This window comes from Macrobrachium nipponense, chromosome 45 (assembly GCF_015104395.2).
Source record: "Macrobrachium nipponense isolate FS-2020 chromosome 45, ASM1510439v2, whole genome shotgun sequence".
Lineage (NCBI taxonomy): Eukaryota > Metazoa > Arthropoda > Malacostraca > Decapoda > Palaemonidae > Macrobrachium > Macrobrachium nipponense.
In genome coordinates this window covers 4,281,875-4,290,974 of record NC_061105.1, presented here as the reverse complement: position 1 = coordinate 4,290,974, position 9,100 = coordinate 4,281,875, and the positions used below count along the sequence as shown (strand labels likewise).

At 34.5% G+C, this 9,100-nt stretch overlaps 1 protein-coding gene across 1 annotated transcript in view; it reads left to right on the top strand.

Moving 5' to 3' along the window:
* The window catches only part of LOC135214311 (follistatin-related protein 5-like), a 276,003-nt gene that overhangs the window by 188,247 nt on the left and 78,656 nt on the right, over positions 1–9,100 (top strand). The window lies entirely within an intron of this gene.

Genomic DNA, 9,100 nt, shown 5'->3' with positions numbered 1-9,100 from the left:
ATTGTGCAATTTGTTTATTTTCATTATTCATAATTATGCTTTACGCTCTTCTGTCACCCATCTTACCTATCAGCTCAAAAAAAGTAGATGAAAAAAAAAACCTTCTCTTATTAAAGTTACCAAGTGTTGTACTTGACTTTTCACTTTCTGGAACCTTCTCTATGAGACTACAGTTTCCGCCTTTAGTTTTAACGCTTTAGTTCTTAATGTCTCCAAGTTAACGTCCTTACTTCGTCTTCCCCTTCTTTGTAAAACCCCGATGGACTTGAATTCCCACCCGGGTCTCGTACTCTTTCTCCGTATATACTTACCATTTCGGTAACCGCCGAATCAACATTGGTTACGGATACGAAAAAGAGTTTTCTCCCGTCTCGTTGAATATTTTAAAACGTCCTACATCATATCCGAAGCAAATCTCCAGCTAGATGATTGTTAGCCAAGTCAACATCATCATCATCATCGTCATATCGTCATCATCATATCCATTATCATGATCAGTAGGATTGTTCAGAACAATATATATATATAATGTGTGGAGCAGCCAGGATAGGTCGTAGACGATGGTAACAGTCTCGCAAAATAATAGTAAATCTAGGTATTATTATTATTATTATTATTATTAATTATTATTATTAATTATTATTTTTATTATTATTATTATCGTTTGGTCAAGGCATGAAAATCAGCTTGAGAACTAAGATGAGAATATTCAATGCAGTATTACTACCAGTCCTGATGTATGGGTCGTCCACCTGGGCCACTGACCAGAACAGAGGAGAAAAGGTTGGATGCTTTGAGATGAAGCTGCTGAGAAGGATACTTAGCATTAAATGGGATGATTATGCTAGAAATGAAGACATCAGGGTGAGATTGAGGCAAAGGCCAGTCAGTACCAGGTTGAAGAGGGGAAGGCTGAAATGGTTTGGACATGTTGAGAGGATGGAAGAGAATAGAGACCCCAGGAGAGCACTGAGAGCAGTACAAATAGGAAGAAGACCGCTGGGTAGACCAAGAACGAGGTGGATAGATATAATTGTCAGGGATCTTGAGGATGAAATCCAAAACTTAGAGGAAGCGAGGGAAATGGCTCGGGATAGAGACAGATGGAGAGGAACTGTATCAGCCTTATGCCACTGGCCAGTGCGGGAAGATAAAGTAAAGTCAAGTAATTATTATTATTATTAAATACAGTAATTTCATTTGTTGAATTATTTATCCTTATCTAATAAATGCCTTTCCTGTTAAATTATAAAACGTTATTGCAAATGAACTCCATATTCTTTGGCAGCATGAATCCCAAGTCGGGGATCCCTGTGGACTAGTTTCATATGAATTGGCTTCATCTTGTGAATAATAATAATAATAATAATAATAATAATAATAATAATAATAATAATAATAATAATACCAGACTAAACCAAAAAGCCGATAGGGTGCTCAAATAGCGAAATGATACAGGGTAAAGGAGGAGTGAAACGATACGCAAATTTAAAAGGTGTAGTTTCCACCATTCAGAAGCGTTTTATTTCGTAAACCCTCGTCCGCGAATGGGGCGATTGTGTGGCCGTGTCCTCTTGTGTGTGTGTGTGTGTGTGTGTGTGTAATCGCTTGCGGCTTTGTCCGCGATCGTATCTGTCGCTTTTGTTTTGAAAGGTCTTTGTTTTAGGGGATCTGTGAGGCGGCGGCAGGGGAAGTATAGAGAGAGAGAGAGAGAGAGAGAGAGAGAGAGACTTTGAGTGCGTAATGCTTATTTTGTCTGCTTTTGTTTTATACATACATATATACATCTGTACATTATACAGTATATGTATGTATGTAGTATGTATGTGTATATATATATATATATATATATATATATATATATATATATATATATATATATTTACATTTACCATTTACATTTACATTTATATAATAAACAGAAGCAGATAGATCAGCATTTGCACACACCCAAAATTCTCTCTCTCTCTCTCTCTCTCTCTCTCTCTCTCTCTCTCTCTCTCTCTCTCTCTCTTCTCTCCATGAAGAGCAAGACGGAAATACTTACGGGTATGAATATACGCACTTATTACCCCCACTAAAGTCTTCTGTAAACTTCGTTACAGGCGATAAACTTGCCTGTATTTCCACGTATATGTAACCTCACAGGCATATAGAGATCTTCCTCTTCCCAGCCTTAACGTGGGATTTCCAGACTCAGCCCAAGAATCACAGGGGTCGTCAGCGGTCGCAGCGGTGCCATTTGGTGCCGGGGAGCCCCCCCAGGGGCATGGGCGGTGCAATATGCGGTAATGGAGGAACTTTGGCACTTGGCCCCGTGCCCGTAAAGGTTAATCTCGTACCTCTCGATTGCTTCACACTGTGTGACCTAGGGTGGTTAAGCGCCGCCATTTGCCCCCCCCCCCCCCTTTTTTTTTTTTCTCTCTCGGGGGGTTAGAGGGGGTGGTTTGGGGGGTTTCAGGATGGAATTCGGCGGTCGGGCAAACACCTACTTGTTAGATTTGGCGCAGTGTGGTTGCGTTGGTTTTGTTTGTTTGTTTATTTTTATTTTGATTGAATTGTTTATTTTTTATTGATTTTATTTATTTTTTTTATAGATTTTTATATTTTTTATATTTTATATTAATTATTTAATTGCCTTTATTTTAATGTTATGTTATTTATTTGTAATTAAATATTTTTATTTACTATTTTATTCTTTTATGCATTTATTTTTATTAGATTTTTTTATTTAATATTTTATTTATTTGTGTGTTCTAATTTATTTTTCTTTATTTATTATTTTATTTATTTTATATTTTATTTTTTTTATTTCTATTTATTTAATTAATGTTGTTGATGGCCTCATCGCTCGTTCAGTGTTTGTTTATGTGTTGGGTGGGGCGGGGGGGTTAGGTTGAGGGAGAGGGGGTTGAGGGAGGTTGAGGCAGCGTTTAATTAACCCCCCTCTGGTGACATGAACAAAAAATATCGCTTCAGACTAAGTCAAGCTTTTTATTTTGGTTGTGATGACTTTCATTTATATTGCGATGGCTTTTATTTTTACTCTGATGGCTTTTATTTCTACTCTGATGGCTTTTATTTTTACTGCGATGGCTTTGATTTTTAATGCGATGGCTTTCATCTTATTATGGTGGCTTTTACTTGTGTTGTGATGACTTTCAGTTTTATTGCGATGGCTTTGATTTTGACTGCGATGGCGGGAAATCCTTACTTGTCAAAAGACTTAGCGTAGCGTGGTCGATATTCCCTTTATTAATGACCATCGGGGATTTAAAAAAAAAAAAAAAAAAAAAAAAAAAACTAATATCGTGGGCCAAATTTTTCATACGTCGGTAAAACAATATTTGGCAGGGGAACGGCCCGAGGGGGGCAATTAATCATATAGAGTCATTATTGTTGGCGTATAATGACTGTAGAGTTTTATTTTTTTCACTTTATGACAAGCAAACCTAATTGTAGTTAATGATAGGCGACTGACGTTCGGATTGATGAGAGGAAAATGCCAGTTGTTGAGTGGTGTGGTTTTCTTGTACATTAATTTTTTTTTTTCCATTTTTTTGTAATTGTTTGTTATTCCCTTTGTTTCGTGTTTGTGCTTTTTTTTATTCTTGCCTCCTCTTAATGCCAAAATAACCTCGAAATACTATAAACGGGAATATATTCATGCCGAAAGTATCTCATGCAAAATCCTTTTTTTTTAATTTTTTTTTTTTTAATGTTTTTATTTTTTTGCCTCCTCTAATGCACAATAACCTCGTAATACTAAAAGAAAAATACTAAAAACGGGAATATTTTATTGCCGAAGTTATCTCGCGCAGAATCCAGTTTCCAGTGACAATGAAGCATTTTTTGACGGAACGGAAATTATGCCTATGTAAAGAATGTCTTCTAATTAAAGCTTTAGAAATAGGTTCACAGATTTAGAATAACTGTCTTATCTTTGTAATATGAAATAAAGTTGAAAAAATAGGTTCATAGATTTAGAATAACCATCTTAACGTTGTAATAGGAAATAACAGTAAAGAAAATGAGCACTCTTCGTACTAAAATAATGAAAATATGATTTAGAATAACTATCTTATCGTTGTAATAGGAAATAACGCTTAAAGAAATAGGTTCGTAGATTTAGAATAACCATCTTAACGTTGTAATAGGAAATAACAGTAAAGAAAATTAGCTCTTCGTACTTAAATAATGAAAATATGATTTAGAATAACTATCTTATCGTTGTAATAGGAAATAAAGTTTTAAAAAAATGAGCACTTTTCTTACTAAAACAATTAAAATATGTTCAACAATTTTAGAGGAAAATCTATTACTGTCGAAAACCCAGACCCTCATAATGAACAGTGTTTTATAGTGAGGGTACAATGAATGCGATTTTCCCGTTGTTGCATAAAGATGATATATTTCCTGATTTATAATGATTGTAACAATACTTCGTGCTATTTTTATAAAAACGACTTGTTATAGAAAAGCCTTGTGTCATCGTACATTGTGCAGCCTTTTACATTGTACAGCGGGAAAGGAATATCTTGTAATACATTGAAATTAAGAATTTTACATACTAATCCTCACTTGTTAGTCTTAAAGAACACTTCATCATTCAGCAAAAATGACATTATTTAATTCAGTAAAAAAAAAAAAATTCAATATCCGAAGGGTAAAAAATGGGTCATCATATTACCAAATTGAGCCTCTTGTAGTTTCAGTTTAAAAAAAAAATGTAATATCCGAAGGGTAAAAAATGGGTTATCATATTACCAAATTGAGCCTCTTGTAGTTTCAGAAAAAAAAAAATTAGCTCCTCCTCTTCCCCCTCCTCACCCGAAAAAAAAAGTATATATATAAAAAATGGGCCGCGTAAAATATTCGAAACTTCGGAAGACTCCAAATTAATTTGGGCCGGTTCATAGAAGCTTCGAAGTTTACGATGTTTTTGTTTCGTTAAATTTATTACACGAAACAGAGGAGGAGGAGGGAAATAAAGCGTTTTGCGTCGTTGCTGCTGGCTGTGAGGAGGCGTCGGCCTGGTGGTGGGGGGGGAGTAAGTTAACGGTATTATATATATAATATATATATATATATATATATATATATATATTATATATATATATATATATATATATAATCTGTATCCCCTAACAGGGAGTGTCCAAGGAAATAAATACTGGACACAGGTCAGTGCTACATTAATTTCTGACTGATAAATTGTAGATGATCCCCGTCCTCGAAGCGTCCATAATATATACCTACACTGGAGACTCACCAGCAGCAGGTTGAACGTCCCTCCCCCCAACCCCAACCCCCTACACACACACACACATACCCACACCCCTCTTTCTTGAGTGTACTTTATACCCAAGTTGACCATCCGGATCCATTAGTTTACCTGCGCTGATTCTCCAGATCCACTCTGTTACGTGCATTCATCTTCCGGATACATTCTTGTACCTAGTTTGACCTTCCGGTCCATTCTTTTACCTATGTTGACCTTCTGAATCCATTCTTTTACCTATGTTGACCTTCCATTCTTCTTTTCTTTTATATTTTGCGTCAGGAACCGTTTGCCAATCGGCGGATAATCACTCTACAACACTTACTCTTACTCATTCTCGAACGACGAGTGCAGCGTCCTTTTTGTTACTTCCTGCTGCTGTGAAAGCACTGCTGAGTGACCGTGAGAGGTCGGTTGAGGGATTAAAGGATAAAGGTTCAGGCACAACATGAATCTACGAGCATGGAAAGGAGAGTATGAAATCGTGAATACATATTCAGAACATACCGAAATGCGAACATAAAGCTCGTGGTGTTTGTATAGAGTTACGTTTATTGTTGCATGTTTCCTGGTATTTGCTTGAAGTTTTGTGTATTATTGCATATTTCGTAGTATTTGCATAGATTTTTGCGTATTACTGCAATTCATAGTTGCCCATGTATGAAGATTGCGCGCGAAAAATAATTGATTTAGGAGAATGCATTTTTAAAAACATATGTATTTATAACTATACTCATAAATTTGTATTCATATGTGAAGAATAGAGATAAAACATCTACTTTAAAAGAATGCCTTTTTTTTTAACATACGTATTTGTAATTTTACTCATAAATTTGCATTCATATATTAAGAATAGAGATAAAATATATGATATATATTATATAACATTATTTATATTTAGTGTATAATATATATAATATATATATATATATAATAATATATATATATATGTATGTTTTGTGTGTATGTATGTATATAATATAATATATATATTATATATATATATATAATATATTTATTTATTAATTTATATTATACATATGTATATAAACGAATACACAGGAAAATGATAGGCAGAAATCCAAGCGCTTTTGTCGTTTTATTAAGATATTGGGTCAAGGAATGAATGAAATACAGTTGGATTGGAAAGAAAAGTTATCAGGTAAAACAACAAAAAGATTAAGAATACCAGAATGGTTAATTGTCAAAAGGGGAAAAAAAAATAAAAAACAGAGAAATGATCCAGGATTATCCCTTTTGACAAGTAACCATCTGGCAATCTTGGTCTTGTTGGTTACCTGATGACTTTCTTTCCAACTGTATTTCATTCGTTCCTAGAACAAATGTCTTAGTGAAAACGAAAGCACTTGGATCTCTGCCTATCATTTGCCAACCTGTGGTATTCGCTATATGCATAGTATATATAAATATATATATATATATATATATATATATATATATATATATATATATATATATATACTAATAATATATATATTATATAATATGTATATATATATATATAATATATTATATATATATATATAATATATAGTATATATATATATATATATATATATATATATATATATATATATATATATATATATATATAAAATATGTTCGGGTGTAGGTAGATCCTCAGGGACTTGGTAAGAAATGTTGGCAGGGCCTCGCAGGGATGACTCGTGTTCCCAGAGGGGCGCGTTGTGTCTCGTGCTTAGGGGCGCCACGGTGCCTGCTGCTCGTCGCCAGCTCGCGTATTCCTTCTCCCACTAGAGAGAATATGAGAATATTTCATCCTTCTCTCACTGTATATTGAGAACCAGTTCCAGGTTGGCGATGCTCACCGATTCGGTGTTTAGAATGTGGACCTACTTGTGTTAATTTCTATTCTCCGTGAATGATCTGCTTTAGCAGGGATTATTACCTGGTCTAAGTATCTCTACAAGGCGTGATCCGGCCTCCGGCTTATTCAGGACACGTGCAAGATTTTCCTCCCCTCACGCATAAGGTGTCAGCATCGTATATCCAACTTTGAACGTCAACTGAAACTTGCTAAAATCTACGGTCAAGTAGAGCCTTGCTTCACCTACGAATATTAAAATAGATAAGCTATGTTTTATCAGAAATAAATTTTCTGTACCGTTTAACGCGCTCATTATTTATTTTCCACATTTTCATTCATTGGTAATCGGGCATCTGTGGGCACCAGAAGAATTAGAAGGGCCAGATCTACTTGAATGATAGTCTATAGAGTTTAGGCTAAGGATGAATGGAGATTTGTAGAAGGGCATAGAACAGAAACGAGGGTGTTTTATGAGCCAAGGAGATGGTATATTATATATATATATAAAACTTTATATATACATACACACTCTATTCCACTGCGTCTTTCTTGACGACCGTAAGACCTTCTCACTGTACCCCTCTTCAAGTTGCATTGTGTCGCTGGAAACTGCGACAGACGCGCCATGAATTATGTGTCTCGCTGCGAGATGGAAACGTCTGAATTTATGCTCATTTTTCCATTCTTCGTTCCCCGTATTTTTTTTTTTTTTTTTATATGAAGACGCCTTCTTTCAGCAAAGGTACAAAAGGAGAAGACTGAGATGCGTCACTTAATTTGTAGCCCAACAGCGGCGGCGATCTCTTGTGAGGAGACGGAGATAAAGACTGGCTTCTGAATTTGAAACGGTCGCAGATACACACACACACACACACACACAGTGATTTGCAAGGTCAGAATCGGTATAAACTTATAACCTCACTTGTTAGCCGAATCGATAACATCACTGTCGTCTTGATATCGTCCTTGTCCGCTGGACGGTGGTTCGATCCCACGAGAGGACGAAATTATTACCAAATAAAAACTTCCCCTTCGGTTTACATATATGAAAATATATCAGTTCCGAGGTAGAGCGAATTAGATATTAAAGGACATTTGTAGTTCGAATAATTTATATGAATCACGGTGATGATGTAATTATATATATATATATATATATATATATATATATATTATAATATATATAATTATAACTGTAATCATGAAAGTTAGGAACGTGATAAAATCCATAAATAAAGATAAATGCCACGAAGGAAAAATAAACGACGGAGTCTGCAAGATCTTTCGACTTAAAATAAAGTCCTTCCTTTTAAATGAGACATTTATCTTTATTTATATATATATATATATATATATATATATATATATATATATATATATATATATATATATATATATATTATATATACAGGATAACAATATACATTATTCAAGAAAAATCCTCATTGTCGCACACTTTAGGAAGGAGATCTTCTACCTGGAAGTTTATTTTTAGTATGCATCTAAATATGACTGATGACTCGAGATTTTAATCAATATCCACGAATGGAAACTCCCTACTCTTAAGTGTTATCGATGACAGTGAGTGATTCCTTGTGAAGTTGTGGGAAATGCTTCGTATTTATCAGTGGTACGAACTATTTTTTAAACAATTTAAATTTTGCTGTCAGATTATGGAAGCTATTAGACCCCTTCATAAGCTGTAATGTATTCCTTCGAAGTCCTGAACCTTTATCACAGCGCGGAATATTTCTTGAACATTTTTATCAAAGCGGGAAGGTTGTGTTGACATAACTTCAAAATATCCCTTTGTCAGAATGTTTTTGTGAACGCGAATTATTAATTCCACCGCTCGCTTTTTATCTGAATTCATTGACACAACTAATTAAAAAACATTCATGTTTATTTGACACTAAATAAAAAAAAATGGTAGTTTTATCTGACCCTATTCTCTTCAACTTACCCCCAAA